The sequence below is a fragment of the Chiloscyllium plagiosum genome, chromosome 22 (genome assembly GCF_004010195.1).
Source record: "Chiloscyllium plagiosum isolate BGI_BamShark_2017 chromosome 22, ASM401019v2, whole genome shotgun sequence".
In the NCBI taxonomy this organism is placed as follows: Eukaryota; Metazoa; Chordata; class Chondrichthyes; order Orectolobiformes; family Hemiscylliidae; genus Chiloscyllium; species Chiloscyllium plagiosum.
The window spans coordinates 24177701-24193180 of record NC_057731.1 but is presented as its reverse complement, the minus strand read 5'-3'; the positions used below and the strand labels follow the sequence as shown (position 1 = coordinate 24193180).

The 15480-nt window shown below is 41.8% G+C and overlaps 1 protein-coding gene and 1 long non-coding RNA gene across 2 annotated transcripts in view; both read left to right on the top strand.

Moving 5' to 3' along the window:
* Positions 1 to 4832, top strand: part of LOC122561133 — a 13337-nt gene extending 8505 nt beyond the window's left edge. The window contains exons 2-3 of the long non-coding RNA XR_006314921.1: positions 2145 to 2149; positions 4821 to 4832. This is a non-coding gene — a long non-coding RNA (uncharacterized LOC122561133). The remainder of the gene's footprint in view (positions 1 to 2144; positions 2150 to 4820) is intronic.
* Positions 4833 to 10081: 5249 nt separating this feature from the next.
* mgmt (O-6-methylguanine-DNA methyltransferase) overlaps positions 10082 to 15480 on the top strand; it is a 404556-nt gene continuing 399157 nt past the window's right edge. Inside the window, exon 1 of the mRNA XM_043712603.1 lies at positions 10082 to 10087. The gene's annotated coding sequence lies outside the window, so the exon portion shown is untranslated. The remainder of the gene's footprint in view (positions 10088 to 15480) is intronic.

Sequence of the window (15480 nt, the reverse complement as noted above, 5' to 3'; positions counted from 1 at the left end):
ATAGGGGTGGGGAGGGAAATATATCTTTGGTGGTGGGGTCTGTTTGGAGGTGGCGGAAATGACGAAGGATGATACGATGTATCTGGAGGTTGGTGGGGTTCTGTTCTGGTGGCGATTGGAGGGGCAGGGTTCAAGGGCGGAGGAGCGGGAAGTGGAGGAGATGCAGTGGAGAGCATCTTCAACCACATCTGAGGGGAAATTGCGGTCTTTGAAGAAGGAGGCCATCTGTGTTGTTCGGTATTGGAATTGGTCCTCCTAGGAGCAGAGACGGCGAAGGATTTGGGAATTTGGGATGGCATTTTTACAGGGGGCAGGGTGGGAGGAGGTGTAATCTAGGCAGCTGTGGGAGTTAATCGGTTTATAGTAAACGTCCGTGTTGAGTCGGTCGTCCGAGATAGAAATGGAGAGGTCTCGGAAGGGGAGGGAGGAGTCTGAGATGGTCCAGGTAAATTTGAGTTTGGGATGGAAGGTGTTAGTAAAGTGGATGAACTGTTCAACGCCCTCGTGGGAGCACGAAGGTAGCGCTGATACAGTCATTGATGTAGCGGAGGAAAAGGTGGGGGGTGGTGCCAGTGTAGCTGCGGAAGATGGACTGTTCCACATATCCAACGAAGAGGCAGGCATAGCTGGGGCCCATGCGGGTGCCCATGGCTACTCCTTTGGTTTGGAGGAAGTGGGAGGATTGGAAAGAGAAGTTGTTCAGGGTGAGGACCAGTTCAGTCAGTCGAAGGAGGTTGTCAGTGGAAGGGTACCGGTTGGTTCGGCGGGAAAGGAAGAAGCAGAGGGCTTTGAGGCCTTTGTGATGGGGGATGGAGCTGTATAGGGACTGGACATCCACGGTGAAGATAAGGCGTTGAGGGCTGGGGGAGCGAAAATCATGGAGGAGGTGGAGGGGATGGGTGATGTCCCGAACGTAGGTGGGGAGTTCTTGGACTAAGGGGGACAGGACCGTGTCGAGGTATGCAGAAATGAGTTTGGTGTGGCAGGAGCAGGCTGAGACAATGGGTCGGCCGGGGCAGTCAGGTTTGTGGATTTTGGGCAGGAGGTAGAAACGGGCGGTGCGGGGTTGTGGGACTATGAGGTTGGAGGCGGTGGATGGGAGATCCCCCGAGGTGATGAGGTTATGGATGGTCTGGGAGATGATGGTTTGGTGGTAGGAGGTGGGGTCATGGTCAAGGGGGCAGTAGGAGGAGGTGTCCGCAAGCTGGCGTTTAGCCTCAGCAGTGTAACGATCGGTGCACCAAACTACCACCGCGCCTCCCTGTCTGTCGGTTTGATGGTGATGTTGGGGTTGGAGCGGAAGGAGTGGAGGGCTGCACGTTGTGAGGGTGAGAGGTTGGAGTGGGTGAGAGGGGTGGACAGTTTGAGGCGGTCAATGTCGCGGTGGCAGTTGGTTATGAAGAGATCGAGGGCGGGTAAGAGGCCAGCACGGGGTGTCCAGGTGGATGGGGTGTGTTGGAGGTGGGAGAAGGGGTCGTCAGAGGATGGGCGAGAATCCTGGTTGAAGAAGTAGGCGCGGAGGCGAAGGCGGCGGAAGAAATGCTAGATGTCTCGCCACGTGTTGAACTCATTAATTCGAGCATTTCTTCCGCTGCCTTCGCCTCCATGCCTACTTCCTTGTGGAAACTGCATGACTGTTAGTCAGGGAGCTTGGGTCTGTTGACACGTCGGGAGTCACACTGGCTGTATAATTTTAAATTGTTATATAGGGTAGTATTTCTAATGATCAATGGACCTCAACCCTATTACACTGGAAATGAGGAGATTAGTTCTTGTGAATGGATTGCGATGACTGAGCATTCCATGAGAAACCATTACCATCAATATAGCTTCACAAATGGAGTAACTATTGACGAGACTGTTGTGTTTGAGGAAATCAGTAAGGTAGCAGATGAAAATATAAACTGCAGCATGAGTGAAAAATGCATTTTTGATGTATTCGTGGAAGTGGGTGTCACTGAAAATGAAGGGAAGCAATTGTTGCTCATTGCTACTTGCCTGTAAAAGGCTGTGGTAGTGAGTGACTTCTTGAAGCACTGTGTTTCAGATGGTTTGCAGGTGTGAACGCTATCCCTGCAAGTTTCCCATGAACCTGCTGCACTTGCTCCATGTGGTAGGGGTCACCGATCTGGAAGATGCAACAGAAGAAGTCTTGGTGAGGTGCAGCAGAACATCTTGCACTTGTCATTGTGCACTGTTTGTAGACCAAGGGAGTGTTTACGACATTGAATAGAGTGCAGATCAAGCAGAGTGCATTTTTATTTCTAGAATGATTTTGAGCTTGAGAATTGTTGGAGCTCCACATATTCTTCACATTTCTGGTTTGTAGGTGATGCCAGGCTTTGGAACATCAAGAGTTGCCAGATTTCCTAAATTCTGACCTGAGCATCATCCCACAGTATTAATGCGGCTGGTCCACTTAAATTACTGGTCAGTGGTGACTCTCGGAATGTGGATGATGTGGTAGTGGGATTTGGTGACGGTGATGTTGTTCAGTGTTAGGGGTTGGTTGTTAGATGCTCGCATGTTAGTGATGGATGTTTTTCAGATCCTACTGCAAGCAGACCTGCATGCAACAAAGAGATTGTCATTAGTGAGTTTCCCTGTCTCATTTCCGCCTATCAGCTCAATCCTTTACCACCCCCCACCCACCCGCACCCACGCTCACTCTTTGTCACAAAGTAAGTAACACTTTTTGCCAGATGCTATCAGTTCTGAAGAACTGGACTTGAAATGTTAACTCTGATTTCTGTCTACAGATGCTGCCAGACCTGCTGAGGTTCTCCAGCAATTTGTTCGTAGGATCATAGAATGCCTACAGTGTGGAACCCTTCAGCCCAACATGTCTATACCGACCCTCTGAAGAGTATTCCACCCAGACCCATTCCCCTATTACTCTACATTTACCCTGATTGATGCACCTAACCTACATATCCCTGAATGCTATGGGCAATTTACATAGCCTCCACATCTTTGGATTGTGGGAGGAAACTGGAGCACACAGAGGAAACCCATGCAGATAGAGGGAGAATGTGCAAACTCCACATAGACAGTCGCCTGAGGCTGGAATCAAACTCAGGTCCCTGGCGCTGTGAGGCAGCAGTGCTAACCACTGAGCCATGAGGCACCATAGGTGTATTATTTCTTTTGAAGAAGTACTTAACTTTCTGGATCCAAATGGTTTGCTTTGCTACTGAATTTCCGGGGGCTTGGGAAATCCAACCATGTAAATTTTAATCAGCTTCCAAACTACCCTGTGAGAGTCTGATTTAAATCAGTCAGTGAGGTCTCCTGTCCCTCCAAGATAGTGTGGTTTGCAAATGTTCTATCTCCTGATGTAAATTTGGCAGGAGATGCATGTGAGCACCGTTGGGGTTGTATTTGAGGAAGTTCTCTAAATCATCATGGGCAAAGGGGGTGTGTACTAACTATCAAGACATTGATATATTGACTTGTCCCTTCAAGATTTGGCAATATAAATACAGATGAGAGTGTCACCAGGTTGTCTCTGCTTTCATTGAATCATATGTATTCTGATTTTCTTTATTAACATTTAATTGTATCTGAAGTTAACTAGATTTTAATAAATCTCCTGTCCTACCAGATGGCTATTCTAAATGTTGATCCTCACTCAGATGAGGGTATTCTTCTATCAGCAATCCCATCAGTTCTGCCACATGCCTCTTTGTTTTCACTTGTCTGACCTTGCACCTTTGAAACAGACTTACCATTTCAATATCGATGAACAGCTTTTGCATTTCTTCTCAGTAATGTCCTTTTCAAGGCTAAATAACTCTCAATTATATAATATAGTAAAGGATCTGGTAATTCAGAATGCCCTTACCTCTGAGCTAGGTGGTCTGGGTTCCAGGACCACTTACTCCAGAGGTGTGTATTAACATTCCTGAACAGGCTGAGTAAAAATATCTGTCACAACCCAGTGCTACTTTTTGATATCACTTTGCAATTTGGCTGTTTCTCTTGTCTTGGTCATCAAAACAATACTGTTCTTGTATGAACCATACAGTCTGATTGCATCGTCCTTTTATTGTAAAACCTGAAGGCTCAACAGTATAACTCAACATGTACCTTTTTTGGCCATGGTGAGCATGAATACATACAGACTATACAAACAGAACTTACTTAAATCCTTTTATTAAGTGCCATAATTTCTTCAAGGTTGTATGTTGCTTTTTACTAACATGCACTAATAATGTGAAAAAACAATTCCAATCTTTTAAGAAACCTCTCCAAAGCACGTTCTTCTGTAAGGAGCGCTTAGTCCATGTTAAGAGACAACATATTTATAATCGCATAAGTTCTGTCAGTTGTTGGAGATGAATTAAAAATAATGCCAATTTTTAAAACTCGTAATGGCATGATGGTGAAATGGATCAGTCAACAATGTTAAAATTGCTAATAATTGAAATATTATTTATTCAGTGAGACTACTATTTTGACTGCAGTAAGTAGCATTCATATATCCCTTGCAGTTTTCTTGGATATAGTCATGAAGGCCTGAGCAAACAGTAAACTGAGCATGTTAAGTACTTTCCAAACAGCAACTTCAAATTGCTACTTAAGCACCATGATAAATTTTATGTTTCTTTGATAAAAAATGTTTGAGGGCTTCTCACAGTAATGTAATGCCTGCCAATTTAAATAAGGTGACATTAGGACATACATTCTCGGTGTTTTCTTGACACCTTGGGGAAAGAGAGGAGGTGCAGTGGAGAGGTTTAGTGAGGTTGAATGTATAGCTGTCAATAATAGATGGATGAAAGTGAGAAATGCACAAGGCCAGAGTCAGAGGCTTGCAGACTGCTTCAAATTGTAGCACTGAAGAAATATTTTGAGATGAGGAGAAGTGAAACCCTGGAGGAATTTGATCACGACGATGTGAATTGCAAAATCATTTCATAGAATTGTAAAATAATTTCATCACCAGACTGAATACCAATGTAGGTCAACAAAAACAGGACTAATGGATGAATGCAATTTAATTCATTTTAGGATATGGGCAACAGTGGTTGTAATCTGCTTAATTTTATGTAGAGTGTAAGATGGAAGGTTAGGAGCAGTGGAGTCTTTCAGTGTTGAGATATGGGAAGAGTTATTTCAGAAATGAAAGTAGGGATATTTTGTGATATAGAGGTCATAAGAGTTGACTGGGCCAGGGAGATAAACATGGTCCCTAGTGCTCCTCCTGCTTCTGGGCACCTTATCCCATCACCCAACACTCTCTTGCCCGCTTTTTCAACTTGTTTTGTTGAATGTCTTTCATGATATCTTTCTTATTGGCCAGAGCATTCAGTGGAGGTGTTGGGAGGTCATGTTGCAGCTATAAAGGACATTGGTTAGGCCACTTTTGAAATATCGTGTGCAATTCTGGTCTCCCTCCAATAGGATGGATGTTGTTAACCTTGAAAGAGTTCAGAAAATATTTACAAGGATGTTGTCAGGATTGGAGGGTTTGAGCTACAGGGAGAGGCTGAATAGGCTGGGTCTGTTTTTGCTGGAGCATCAGAGGATAAGGGGTGACCTTATAGAGATTTACAAAATCATGAGGGACATTGATAGGGTAAATAGACAAGGTTTTTTTCCCTGGGATGGGGGAGTCCAGAACCAGAGAGTATAGGTTTAGGGTGAGGGGGAAAGATTTAAAAGGGACCTAAGGGATATTTTTTTCACACAGAGGGTGGTGCGTGTATGGAATGAGCTGCTAGAGGAAGCGGTGGAGGCTATAACATTTAAAAGGCATCTAGATGGGTATATGAATAGGAAGAATTTAGAGGGAAATGGGCCGCTGGCAACTGGGACTCGATTTGTTTAGGATATCTGGTCGGCCTGGACAAGTTGAACAGAAGGGTCTGTTTCAGTGCTGTACATCTCTATGACTTGTTTTGGATTGTGTAGAAAAGTATAACACAGAGAATGCCATTCATTCTCATGTTTAGATGCCATTCAACTCCAAGAGAAATCTGTCAGTCCCAAACCTTCATCTCTGTTTCTTGTCTCCACCCCGCCACTTTGCAGTTGCCTTTGCCTCCTTCCCCCCCCCCCCCACACACACACATACACACACACACCCTTCCCAGCCATCTGCAGCTGCCTTCCTGCTTCCCCACTCTTTTGAATGGCCAAGCAAGTAGGAAGAATTAATGGCTCTGGAACGCAGCTTATGGTGCAGGCCGTAGACAGTGACCTTGATTTTCTTGGTCTTGCATTAGAGTGAGGTTTGTTGTCATCAGAAAAGCTTGTACAACAAAGTGGAAGGGTCAGATGAAGGCTGGTGAGGCAGAGTTTTTTTTTATCAGTGGCATGTGGGTGTTTACTGATGTAATTTTGGGAAAGTATGTCGATAAGAAATAGGAGGGAGCAGTAGATGCATAACTGGGGGGCTCCAGAAGTAGTGGTGCACAGAGCAGGTATAGCTGCCTTTGCAGTAGATTCCTGTGTCAAAGGTGTTTCAGAAAGTTATCAAATAAAGTGTATTAGATAGGCAGCCAAAGCAATAAACAGCTTCCTCCCACAATCTCCTCCAACTTCAAATTTGCCTCAAAACTAAAAGAAAAAAGCCTCTTTTAAGGGTTTCCCATGAGTCATGAAATCTTCAAGACAGTCTTGAGTTGATTTTGCTGTATGTCCCTCTGCTGACCATGAAAACCAGTCCCTAGCCACCTAAGTGTCAGGATTGCTCATTTCATTCCCCAATGATGGCCTCCTTCCATGTGAACCTTGCCTAGAGCTGGATTAATGCAATTCACAATTCCTCCAAAGCTTTTGTAGGGTGAATTCAGTTTTACGGATTTATTAAACAGAGTCATAGAGATGTACAGCATGGAAACAGACCCTTCAGTCCAACTCATTCATGCTGACCCCAATCTAGTCCCACCTGCCAGCACCCAACCCATTTCCCTCCAAACCCATCTACCCATTTCTATGTAGTCATACCAATTACATGAGGGGGTTGAAAGGATTCAGCTATGGAAGGAAGGATATATTAAAACTTGTTGAAACTCCAGAGAAAGGGGATTTTGTATTCCTTTGGATGCTTCTTTCAAATTAAATATGTAGTCAGTCAGTCTTGCCAAGACAGACCTCTGGTATGGGAGTCTCTTGCTAGCATGCTAGCAGGAAAGAGCACTGATCGTATAATGTGTGAGGCATTTTAGGCATGCTTTTAAAATTACAGAAATCAAGTATTTGAGGATCTTGTGGATGGGTTTGGTTTGCACTATCACGCTGAGTTCAATCTTCAGTGCATATATTTATGTACTGCTCTACTACAAGCAGACTCAAGAGATAAATGTAGAAGTAAACTGCTCTGTCATTCAATGTGATCATGGCTGGTCTTGAGCTTCAACTCCACTTTACAACCTCTCCCTATCTCCCTTGATTCAATGAGAGACTAACAGTCTCTAAATCCCAGGTATAGTTAACAATGCTGCATCCTTACAAAAACATTATGGATCCGAGTTGTGTGTTTTTGTACTGCCCAGGATTCTTGTGATTTGTATGTGAAAGGTATATTTTTTGTCCTCAGTGACTGCACTATTTAAATATTCATACCAGCAAACGTTTTGAGTTGTGTTTTGAAATGAACACGTTTACTTACTTACCAGCTGTAAAAGTATACATTTCATTCCCTTGAGTGCCCACCATCTTGTGTGAAAAGATTGAACACTTATGAAGGGAAAAAATACAATTGCAATTAATCATTGACTCAGTCCATTTCATAGCAGGCCTTTGGTTTCTTTGAGTTAATGCATTAATAATAAAGAAGATTTTGTAGAGCAGGTAATGTTCACTAAGCTGTGAAGTTTCTGAGTCAGATTTCCAAGAAGTTGTTTCTCAACTTGAAGTTGGAAAAAGTTAAATACAGTCCTTGAAGCATTTTCCATGTCTTGCTGTTTATTATCTTGGCGATTTAGTTGACTCAATTTAATGACAATCTGGAGGACTCTGTCATTAAGCAGCTTTTCTCTGTATTTTAAAACAGGAGCTTTGGCCATCTAGTTATGTGACTCTCACCCAGTTCAGATCCTTTTCCAGATAGTAGGTGGTTGGGTTATGTGTCCTGCTTTGTGGAATTATGAGATAGCCAAGGCCTTTATATCTGGATTCCCCATTCAATTCGAAGTTACTCTTTTTGAATGCCTTTCAGGAAACAAAAAAGATATTGTGTCAGTATTAATCTGGATGGTTCCTTTTGTTCCCTTCAGACACAGTGGAGCTTTTCATTCCACAAAAGAAGTTGAATGATTTACATGTGTCCGTCATTTTGCAGCCTTTCATGGTCATTTTAAAAATATCAAATGTGCTTGGGCATGACAGAACCCTCTGAATTACAGAATTATAAAGATTCACAGACATTTGAGTGAAGAAATTTATCCTAATCGTTAGTCTTAATATTTGTTCCCTTATCCTCCATATTTTTGATTTCCAGCTAGCAGACATGATATCACAATCAAGAATTCTGTATGTTGCAATTATATAATTTCTTACTCTTCCAAACCCAATATAATATAGCCCAATTTACCCAGCCTTTCCCACTAACCAATTCAGTGAACCTTTACCGTTTGCATCATTAATTAATATCCAACTGAAGATGGACTAGTCCATAAAATGACCAACAAAACTGTGGTCATCTAACATTTTTGCAAAGCATCTGTGTCCCTCATCCGTTTTGTGTTGCACTGATTATAACTTGTCTTTATTTTGAGCATTGTCATACTCACCTGATTAGTTGTCTGCTGATTTTGCAATGTTGGCTCTCATTGCTGCTAAAGTTACATTATTAATCTGCATTACATAATAGATTGAATTTTAATTTGTATTTTAAAATGTGGAAGTGTCAAAATTTATATTGCAAACTCGATAGCTTGATTGAACTGATGTAAAAAGCACCATTTTATTCTATTTTCAGAAATGAAATTTGCCCACAATGCAGTCTGATTGTAAATAGTAGTGACCTTGGTTTTGGACTGCTAGTTCTTGCCATTAGAGCTGTTTAATTTCCATTGAAGCCAGTTAAATGTATAAATATTGCTCTTGAGGATCATTTAAACATTTGCGTTGTGAATGTCCTGATGGGAAAGCATTCCAGTATAATATATTGGGGAAAAAAAAACTTTATGCTGATAATTGTTTAAAATTATATTGTGAAGTTCTAGTGCTTGAATGTATATTTTAAAAAAGTATCTGAAATTATATTTAGTTTAAGTGTAATACTACAAAGACAGAAAAGCATAAGCTTAGACAAGCACAAGTCTGTGAACAAAATTATTTGCTGCAAATTTTGGCAATCAGTTAATTCTAACATGAGATTGACAGCCCTGCAGGGGTGGAACTTTCTCCATATGATGTCCATGGCATTTCCCATCATTTACACGTTAAGAGCTGCAACCATCCGTTGAGTTTCTTTCGCTTCTTTAAATTGAACAGCTTAAACGGCCAATTGTAGAGCTTGAAATGAACAGTGCGTGGAGAAAAGGATAGTGCCATTTGTAGATGGAATGTACCTTACATGATTTAGTCCTTAGTGCAAAAATTGAATGTTTGCTAAACAAATGACGCTACCAGCGTGAAATTTGCTCAGTAAAGCTGTTCTGACCTAACCTCCATTTAATTAGTGTTAAGATTAAATTCTTTGAGTTGTGACAAAAGAAGTTACCCACTTTACAAAATTTGCATTAAATATAATTGCAGTGCCTGTTAAACCTGATGGGGTCTTGAAAGATTTTGTAAGCTAACCAAAGTAGTCTGGATTTCCTATGCTGTTGAGCATGTGACCACATTATTACAACTGGCCAAACTCAAGCTGGTAGCATCATTTGTCCAGATAACTGGAACTTTTATGTAACAGGGTCATTCTAGCCTGCTATTGTGGACATTGTTGACTTTATTCCTTTACTGTGTGCAGATTTAGCAAAGTACACTGAGCACACTGTCTGATACACTTAATGCGATTATAGTACTCCGTCATGCTAACTTTGGAGATGGCTGAAAGTGATGTGTTCAAATGATGGTCGTGATTCTAAAATTTTTTAACGGACCACTTGTGCAAATAGAAGGAGCACTCAGTGTATACTTATTATATTTGTGCCTGAAAATTGGCATATGATTACCCAGAAATATTTGGATTTGATCATTCAAAGGCAGCAGTAATCCTTTACCTCCACCTTTCACTTTCTGCTCTGTTTTTAGGTGAGAAATGGAAGTTCCATTCTTGTTATAACACAGTAATTGTTTTCCACATTGTCATAATTCTGTGTGTGAAAAGGGTTCTTGCACTCTTGGGATTGTAAATCTCTTGGATTTAATTTTGTATCTATGGGCTCCTGTTCTGCACTGCGGAACCACTGCTAACAGTCTTGGTAACTAACTACTCTGTAAAATCCATTTATGCTCTTTTCTATTTCTATCCTTTCAATTATTAAAAACAAATTCTTCAAGTCCTCCTTTGTGTTTGCATTTTCTCATACCAGACAGCACTTTTTGCTTGACTTCTCTTGAGGTGAAGAGACCAGTCTCAAGTCTGTGGAGTTTGAGTAGACAAACTTTTCTCTGAGCATTATGCACAGGAGCAGATCACTCCACTTAGAGACTGCATTTCTCAAATCTACCCTTACAGCACTCCAGTCCTATTCCCCTTTACATCGTTTTGCAATTTTGAGACTCTTTAGCCATCCAGCATCCTGTTGCTTGAACGTTTAGCAAAAGTGTATAACCTAAAATGTTGTAGCAAACATGTATAACCTAAAATTACTTTACCCTATAGTTCCCTTTCAGTCCCTCCTTTTGGATCCATATTCAGACAAATCTGACATATTCTCTGAGTTCCTCCACCCCCTGTTATCTCCAAGGATCCTACTAGAGGTTGGCACAATTCTAATCTGACACAAATGTGGAGTTCAGAGACCCTAACAACCTGGGGTAAGCCAGAACCTTATTCAAATGTCAGTGATCGTGTGGATTTCTCCCTCTTTCCTTCTTTGGGAATGTTTTCTCTGCAGTGGATGTCAGAGTGTGTCCCCTATTTGCTATTATCACCATTTGCATTACTTGAGATATCATCAATCTTTGGTCAGTAGGTGCCATCATTCCCTGTACTTCCCACTAGTTGTATAGCATTCTTGTTACTTTGGCTTTGACACTAGCAGAGACCACTAATCTTTGCCTACATCCATCTAGACCCTGCCCTTTTTGATCACCCGATGGTTTATCTTGATACTGCTTTTACTAGTGGCAAAGGTGCTTTCCACCATTTCCCGGGCTACTCTTCCCAGGGTATTGTCAATAGTTAATGTACCATTCCATTGTAGTCTGATTACATAACCCAATTTGGGGCTCTGTTTATGAGCTGGAAGCCTCCCACTTTAAATGAGTGGATGATCTGTATGCTAAAGCTTTGATTACCAACAGATTTCAATCCTGCATCGAGGAACTTAGTCTTGTCTGTCAGAAAGCACTACTGGGTAGTGGAAATTTGAATTGCCTTGAAGGTAGTTTTCAAGAGAACTAACCTATATTGTTACTGCTGGGTTCCACAATCTTACAGGAGCAGATGGTTAAAGCTGAGATTTGATGCAAATTTCTTGCATGTTTATTAAGCGCACACTCTTCAACCTGGCAAGTGCCACCCCTCCTATCATTCTACTCAATCCCAAAGACTCAAACTTATACAAATTCTTATGGCACAACAATCAGGAACTTGCCCTGTTCTCCATTCCCCAGGTTGTAGGCCACACGATCGCCCATTGCCACCTCACCTCGAGTTGATCAAGAAAATCTAACCCTTTTGCAGCTTTGATATGTGCTAAGGCACAGTTCCAAATCTTGTATTCCCAATGTCTGACCAACATTTATAAGGTCCCAAACCAATATGCAACATGACCTCCTTTGAACAGGGAGTTGGTAGTTTTAATGGCTTTGGATAATAGATTTAATCCTTCCTTTATGTCTTTTCTTTGGACTATGCAGTCATAAGAATATAGAAAAATGCTCCTTGGATTGCAAATGATAGTCCTCTGGCACTCTCTTGAACACCCATGAGGTGTTGCCCAATTCTCTTTATCCTGCCCATGAAAGTGTCATGGTTGGGTACTTTAGTATGTATCAGATATCCAATATGGATGAATTAATACAATTAAATAAGCCAGTTCACAGAATAGAATCCCTACAATGTGGAAACAGGCCCTATGGCCCAACAAGTCCACACCGACCCTCCAAAGAGTATCCCATCCAGACCTATTCCCCTATCCTATTACCCTACATTTCCCCTGACTAATCCACCTAACCTATACATCTCTGAACACTATGGGCAATTTAGCTTGGCCAATTCACCTAACCTGCACGTCTTTGGACTGTGGGAAGAAACCAGAGCACCCAGAAAAAACCACACAGACACGGGGAGAATGTGCAAACTCCATACAGACAGTCACCCAAGGTTGGAATCGAACCCGGCTCCCTGGCGTTGTGAGGCAGCAGTGCTAATCACAGAGCCACCATGCTGTCCCCAAAGAGTAACCCACCCAGACCCATTCCCTTACCCTATTATCCTATATTTACCCCTGGATAGTACATATAGTACTAGTGACAGGATTAGTGCATGTTTCTTTTGGCAATACTGTCCCTCTAATCCTGACTCCCTTACTAATGATTATGATGCTAATTGATTAAGGACCTCTCCCTTCTCACAGAAAGTCATTGTGGTCCTGTATTATTCTACATATTCTAATTGTCACACTGAGTATCCGTGGCTGTTTCTCCTTAACTACCACATATAACTATTTATAACTACAGGTCTCAAGTCCAAGTCCCTTTGATCTACTACATCTGAATCTGAATTGTCCTGAGGAAGCAGTCACCCAGTGGATGACTACCTCATTGTAATATCTAATGCCCAACCATCTTCAGCTGTTTTATTAATGACCTGTCCTTCACCATAAGGTCAGAAGTGAGAAACGTTTGTTGATGATTGCACAATAGTCAGTACCATTCATAACTCCTCGGCTACTGAAGCAACATACTTATACAGCAAGTTCAAATGGAATGAGACCCAGGTCTGGTCTGTAAGTTTCAAGTAAATTTTGAGCAACATAGGTGGCAGTCCATGATCATCACCAACAAGAGAGTGTCTAACCTTCACTTTTTGATGTTGAATGGTAGCACTATTGCTAAATTCCTCATTGTTGACATTCTAAGGCTTACCATTGAACTGGGCCAACCACCTTAATACTGTGGCTATAAGAGCAGGTCAAGTAGGAACGCCAAGGCACGTAACTCACTTCCTATCTTCCCAGTGCCTGTGCACTGACTACAAGGCACAAGTCAGGAGGGAATGGCATACTCTCAAGTTTCTTGGATATATGCAGCTCTGATAGCTGCAGTGCTTGCAAACTTTGTCACTTATCCAGGACAAAGTAGCCCATTTGATTAGTACCCCATCTACTACTTTTAATATACTCCCTTCATTGTCAACTCCTCAGTGATAACAGAGTGTACTATTGACAGTAATGCTGAACCATCTATCATGTGACCTCCACCACCTAGAAGGACAAGAGTAGCGGATATATGGGAGCAAGTTTCCCTCTAAGTCATATACCATCTACGTCTTGGAACTTTATCACAGTTCCTTAACTGTTAGCTGGATCGGAATCCTGGAGCTCCCTTCCCAACAGCACTGTGGGGGGCCTTGTATCCTAAAGACTGCAGTAGTTCAAGAAACTGCTCCTCACCACATACTCCCGAAAAATTAAGGATGGGTAATAAATGCTGGCCTAGCCAACGAAGCCCACATCTCATAAACAAATAAAAAAAAATGAGGTAGAAGGAGGATCTCAGGCCTCCTTCGTCATTATTACAAAACTACCTTGTTCTAGCCTGTCAGACATTTAGCAAGTGAACCTTTGCATCTCCATTCTGACTCTTGGTCCATTGTCACTGTAGATGGTCATGCTTCTATTGGAAACAGACCCCTGTCTGCTTTACACTTGCTTTATAATACCTTCCTTATTTGAAGTACCTACAAACATTGTTTAATTTCATTAGGAAACAGTGTCTGCCTGACATGATTTCTTGAATCAGATACCACTGCCAGTATAGTGTGGTCTGGATGTTGTCCCACATATTAGCTCATGTAACATATATGACAAAGAGAGTTTTCTTGATGAGACTGCTAGCTTGAAGTTTATTCATAACAATAATTATTTATATTACTATAATATCACAGACTTGCATATAGCCTGGCTTCTGTCTTTACTGGTGTTACTGTGTGTTACATACACATTACTGACAGTGTCCTCCACGAATTCTCTTTACCTGAGAATGACCTAAGGTGAGGCAGGTTTCTTTATACTGGAATGTCAGGTGTGGTGATGTTATGTAACTGCCTCAAAAGTACACTGCCTGTTTGGACTGGAAACTGTGCACTTAGATAACACATTTACTCATTTGATTGGTCATTCTGGGAGCAATACTTTGTTTACATTATCTTCAAGAGAGTAGGTTTCTCCAGTTGGGGAGGAGAGCTTTACTCAACTTCACAAAATATGGAGTTCACACTTAGAGTCGTACAGCACGGAAATAGATCCTTCAATCCAACGGACCATGCTGAACATATTCCCAAATTAAACTAGTCCCACCTTCCTGCTCCTAGCCAATATCCCTCCAAACCTTTTATTGTTCATGTACTTCTCCAGATGCCTTTCAGATGTCGTAATTGTATCCACATCCTTCTCTTCCTCAGACAGTTTCATTCCATATGCGAATCCCCCTCTATGTAAAAAAAAATTGCCCATCATGATTTATTGATTAAATTTCATCTTCACTCTCAATCATTTTCATCACCTTGCTAATATCCTGCAAACCCCTTGTTTTCCAAAGAATTAGCAATTTTTTGGTACTGTTTTCAAGTTCATCTCGGTCAGTAAATAAATAATGGGTGACACAGTGTATAAATGTGGTCTCGCCCCAAACTGCAATCTAATGCCAGCTGCTTTATCTGCACTTCTTGTTTGAGGAAGGATGTAAATGCATTGGAGGCAGATCAGAACAGGTTTACTAGATTGGGCCCCGGAATGAGTGAGTCATGAGGAGGAAAGATTGGAAAAGCTGATTGTGGTTTAACTAAAATTCAGGGGGTGAGGGGTGATTTGCTTAAAACGTACAAGATCCAAAGTGGACTTGACAAGGTGGGCATGGAAGGGAGGTTTATGCTTGTAGCTGAGTTCAGAACTGGGGGGTGGGGGGGTGGTCTTTAGGACGCCAATAAGGGTATTTCTTTTTTTTACTTTGAGAGTCGTGCGCCTTTGGAGCTCTTTGCAACAAAGGCTAATGGAGATAGGTCATTAAATATTTTTGAGGTGGAGCTAGATAGATTCTGGTTAAGCAAGGGAATCAAGGGCTATCAGGGAACACTGGAATGTAGAATTTGGAACACAAGCAGATCAGATCTTGTGAGATAGCAGAGCGAGC